A 6,000-nucleotide genomic window follows, 5' to 3' on the forward strand; every position below is an offset into this window, starting at 1 on the left:
AGGGTTGGAGTGGTTGGTTATGAATGAGCCTAATAGGCAGGCAGGAAACGAATGTAAGGGAGACAAAAGGCATGTTTGTAGAGCTATGTTTGTATATGTAGACTTGGGAACTATGTACAGTCACTAGCTTGTCTCTGTGTGCTTTACAATCTGTCATCATCCATCCCTAAACTCTCAGTTACCCCCCAAAAATCATTGACCAGGAATAAAAAATGGTAGAGAAAGAACATTTCATTGGTAGAACATCTTGCGGTCTACCAATACAGGTATCCAAAATAGGACGTGGAACTACTGTGTATTATGCAGCCGGATATAATCTTTCATACCTCCCAGAGGGTAAGTAATGGGAAATGCTCAAGGAGTACGTAACTAAGGACTCTGAAGGGTTTTTAGCTGCGCCATTTACTCATAACTTTTCCGTAGACATGATCCTCTGCGTCCTGTGTTGATTGTAGTTTCAAACAATTCAATTATATTCAGTATACCATGAGATCAGGGACATACGTTTGTCCTGAGGTAGCTCTCGCGTCAATATCCCTGGTATTTAATTTACTGAATTAGCCAAAAAAAAAACATTTCTATCTGGTTATTACCTCTGCCAAGGAGGTAATGTTGGCTCAGTTTATCTGCCCGTCTTGTCTCAGAAGAATGATGGAAAAAACAACAACGACTGGCCCGATTTTCATTAAACTTTGTGGAAGGATGAAGCAGGGGCCAAGGAAGAATCCATTATATTTTTGATAGGATCCAAATGATTTTGGGCATTCATGCTGCATTCGTGTGGTGTCGGAATAATTGGAAAAATTAGTTCCCAACTGGGGAAATACATGTGAGCGTGCCCCGAAGTGGGAACGTTAACATCATGAGATAGGGCATGCCGTGGTGGAGGTCTGTGCTCCCAAGAGTGCACTTTTAGTTTAATCTATAAACTGGTCCTGAAAACGTAATATTTCATGATTCATGTAGATATTCTAATAGACCACAGAGGATGATTTCGTCAAACTGCTGACCATGTTGCGCTGCACTAGTGTCTGTACAGGCTACTGTACATTTTTATTATTCAAACCTAATTCATATTCTTATCCATAACCTACGCTCGTAAACTCTGAATCCTCCTATAGAACTGGAGCATTTTGTTTATTTTATAACCCAGAAGTGCAAGAACGCACACACTCATGCTAAGTTACCAATCAATAAGTCATGCCACGTGTAAAATCCAATGGTCAGGGTCCAGAGGACTGCTGCTTTTCTCTTCTGCCACCTTGTCGATTGCATTCACCTGTTGTGCCCGGCCCTAAATCTGTCTCTGATTCAACAGCTAGAGCGGAAACTACGTGGCAGCGGTGGCTCTGGACTCATGAGTGTAAAGATACCTGACAGGGTGTGCTGCTTGACAAGCACACATTACACATATCAGGCGTTCTTTATAGCCAAATTGTCCCACAATTCATATCCATCCAAAGCAATCAGTCTGAAAATCTACTGTCCAGATTTCATTGACGTTCTGTAAAAGAGCAACCTTCACCATAATGGCTGCTGCAGCCCAAAGCAAAGTCAATTACGAGAGATTGGTGCTGTGACATAAAGTGTATTCCATTTGGGAGCAGATTGGTCATGCCCAGTAATGTTCCCTTCCAGCAGGCATACCTTTGACCATTACTCTGAACAGGCAGTTGGGGAACCAGAGACCTATTTCCGACAACTGTGAATGCTGGTGTGTCTCCCAGAGGGGTCAGGGGTTCACACTGCAGATACCATGTTCTCATATTTAGCAGCGGCGAGTGAGAAATGGTACATCAATACTGCCAGACGCACGGGGCCACAGCGGCCTCCAGCACTCACATATCATAAAAGAACGGAGCGTCAGAAAAGCACAGCCAGGCCCTCGAGGTGTCAGGAAATGTGTGAATATATGTGTCAGCACCTGAAACACCTTGACTACTTATGTTAAATGTGCATTCGCTCGATTTCAAAACACTCTCACTTACAGTCGTACCTTAAAAAATAAATGAACGGTGTCTTTGTGGACGATTGGTAGCCTGAAATTCATGCAGCTGGGGTTCACAGTACTCCGGTTTAAGACCACATTTTCCATAAATCACAACTTCTTCTTGTCCCCAGAAGTATAAAACAATTTATCGCCTTTCCTGCTGTTTGCTGATTTGGTGGTAAATTTGTTTTATCTCTGACTGAATTGATGAGAGAGCTACACAGTGGTGTAGTGGATAGCACTATCGCCTCACAGCGAGAAGGTTTAAGGTTTCGCATCCCGGCTGGGGCCCTTCTGTGTGGAGTTTGCATGTTGTCCCCGTGTCTGCGTGGGTTTTCTCCGGGTTCTCCGGTTTCCTCCCACAGTCCAAAGATGTGCAGGTGTTCGGTTCATTGATGACTCTAAATCCTCCGTAGGTGTGAATGGTTGTTCGTCTCTATGTGCCCTGCGATAGACCGTTGTACTGTCCAGGGTGGACCCCGCCTCACGCCTGATGTCAGCTCGGATCGGCTCCAGCGACCCCGACAGGGACAAGAGGTTGACGATGAATTGATAAATGCGCTGGAAGTGATTGATTAAGCAAATATTCTTTGGTTCCAGCGTCACGGATTGGATGTTTCGGGGTTTGTCGGACAAAACACGCATTTTAAAGTACCTAATAATTGGCCTTTATCACATTTAGATTAAAACAATGAATCAATTGGCGATGAAACCTACCTATAGCTCTCAAACAACTGTAATAGACAGAAACTCTCAAAGTAGCTCTTCATGAATCATTCCAGCATATCTGCACCGGCTGTACGGGCGTCACGATATGAGATGTGATATCACGGTTGTTGTCAGAGGAAATATCAACGTTTCACGATTATTAATGAGTGAAATTCTTATTGGACACTCAAACATGTCGGTCGACTTTCTATGTGAAATATTCAGAACTGGGGTTACGTCCAGTAACTACTACATCTCCCCAGTAGGTGTAGACAGTAAACAGGAAGACGTTGTGAACCCCTCCAGTCCAGTTTAAACCGGTTTGGTCCTCAAGCCCAGTTTAAACCGGTTTGGTCCTTCAGCCCAGTTTAAACTGCTTTGGTCCTCCAGCCCAGTTTAAGGTGGTTTGGTCCTCCAGCCCAGTTTAAACCGGTTTGGTCCTCCAGCCCAGTTTAAACCGGTTTGGTCCTCCAGCCCAGTTTAAAGTGGTTTGGTCCTCCAGGCCAGTTTAAACCGGTTTGGTCCTCCAGCCCAGTTTAAGCAGGTTTGGTCCTCCAGCCCAGTTTAAACTGGTTTGGTCCTCCAGCCCAGTTTAAACTGGTTTAGTCCTACAGCCCAGTTTAAACCGGTTCGGTCCTCCAGCCCAGTTTAAACCGGTTTGGTCCTCCAGCCCAGTTTAAACCGGTTTGGTCCTCCAGCCCAGTTTAAACCGGTTTGGTCCTCCAGCCCAGTTTAAATCAGTTTGGTCCTCCAGCCCAGTTTAAACTGGTTTGGTCATCCAGCCCAGTTTAAACCGGTTTGGTCCAGATTAGTAGCATTACATTCACTAGTTCACTTTTTCCACACAGACTTGAGCAGAAAGCGCTGATTATCTCAAACATGTTGGAACATGTTCACAGAGTTGGACCCTTTGCACTCGCTTTTAGACGCCACACTTTGATAACTGGATTTCCATCTTCTCCAACAACTCCCTGCTCATTTTGAAGATATCCGAGATGCTCCATGCTGATGATTTAAGGAGCTTTTCTGGCGGATTTAAGGCTGAAATGTCAGTTTTTACAGCTCTTCTTCTCAATGCTTCAGGTGAGTGGCACAACGACTCTCTCCAAACAAAACAAACCTGCAAACGCGTGTTACGCAACTCACAAAATTGTTTTTTTTTTTTACAGGACAACACTGCAGGAATCAGGTCACAATAGATTATGTAGCTTCGACATTTCTTACTGTTATGAAACCCAGATGTTATGTAACTGCGGTTATGGCAGTAATTGGTTAATCCCGACATCCCTAATAGGCTCACATGGTAAGATAGTATAGCTTTAACCATCAGGAAATACAGGAGCAGCGGGACATACAACACATACTGATTAGGATTTAAGAAAGATGGTCCAGATTCAGACAGTCACGACATCCTTACATTGGTTAAAGTTCGTTTGAGAACATACTTTAATATTTTATAGATACTTAAAGTGCCCATCGAGGTCTTGCCCACAGCTGCATCTCTAACCTTTTACCCCCCTTTGAGTTTAAGACCAGGTTGAAGACTAAAAGTGACCTGGAGGCTTTGTAGTCCTGCGTGACTTCTGTTGAATCACTTTATTCCAAAAGGCCTTTTTTCCCTCAAAGCTGAGTGTTTTATGGAGCATCTTCTTTTTTTTTGTTACCTTGCCTGTTTGGTAAGCGCTTGTGTATTGAGAAGTGCTACTTAAATAGAGGCTCTAAATATAAAGTTTGTGTGGGTGTGTGCTTCTGTCCTAGCCCCAATGTGTTTGGTGTGTCTCTGGCTGTAAATGCGTTTTTTCTGTAGACACCTGCCAGGCTATAAAACCTCCCTGTGTAGCATGAAGTGCCCGGAGCGTCTTCTGTTGTTACCTAAGATCCAACCCTGCCCTCTGACCACAACACCAGCAGCACACAAGCACAACCCCGCCACCACCACCTCCTGCCTTCTTTCCATTCCACCGCCATCAAAATGTAGCTACAGGGACTCTCGCACTGATACACATTTTCCACGGACATCTGCCCCCAAACGACGGCTCTTTCAAACAGAAAAGGGTTTAAGGAATTCTGCCCAAAGGAAGCGGAAGAATTGTGAGCGTAATATCTCTGAGCGGGAGTCATGAATGTAATATTATACTGAACCCGAATGCTCCGGTCCCTGCTCAATATTTTAAAAGATGTCTGGTTTTAATGTCGCCCTGTTGAGGGCATAATATCTATGGCTCCAATGGAAAACGTTAAAGTGTCAAACTCTGCGAGGCGCATATCTTTGAGAAAGAAAATTACAAACATATATATATATATATATATATATATATATACACACGTGAAGGTGTCACATAGGTAAATGTTCAAGCACAGCACCCTCGGCGAGAGGGATTGTTTTTTCTGGTCATGCGTGTCCGTTGTGATCAGTCATGCTCATGTTGCTGTATTACTTCCTGTGATGCTCGCTCGCTCTTTCCCTAATGCTTCTTTTTCTCCAGTCTCTAAATGCTATCTGTCAGTAGGTGTTGCAGGACTGATAGAGGCTCGTCTGTTGCCTTTCTCATTACAGCGGGGGAGACAAAACCCAGCAAGTGCAGTAACCTTTCATGGAGACAGAGGGAGGGAGGCATCCACACAGAGCAAGCACCTCCGTCTACTTGACATAACCCTATTACCGCTTCCTTAATTTGTCCCGCCGTGACAAGTCGCAGCCAAAGAAACGGTTAAAAGAATGAGTGAACAAAAGCTGCATTGCATTATGGGGGGTGGAGGAGGAGGGAGGTCGGAAGACAATGGGGAGGCAGAGCTGATGCATCAGCCATGTTGGATCATTTCTTGAACGCAACACATTATCAGGAGGTGGGCCCAAATATACTCCACTTAACCGATCGCTGTGTCTCGACTCAAGAGGCTCCGTTTGAAAATGTGTTCATTAGTTAACTTTTCTATTCAAATTTCTCTCTCCATCTGCGGCGCACAACCCTTAAAAGGCAGCGGGGTGATCAACTGTGACTTAATTAAAAGAATCTGCGAACAGTTTACACGAGCAACATCTCAAAAAGCAAAGAATCGGTGGTGATGCTTTCTTCTCTTTGGCCTTGACAAGTGGGAGGCAGGTAGAGAGTGGCTAACATATGATGGCGTACTGCACAGATTCGTTTGTGATTGTAATAGAAACCTCAAATTTGAACCAAAGTTTCAGTAACTCATCTAATATTTGGGGGACAGAAAATGTCATAATGTCTAATGTTTTGAGACGCACCTACGTGATTGCTGCTTAGATATCCTGTCTATAGAGTCATTGCTAAGGCTTT

This window comes from Echiichthys vipera, assembly GCF_963691815.1.
Source record: "Echiichthys vipera genome assembly, chromosome: 17".
NCBI lineage: Eukaryota > Metazoa > Chordata > Actinopteri > Perciformes > Trachinidae > Echiichthys > Echiichthys vipera.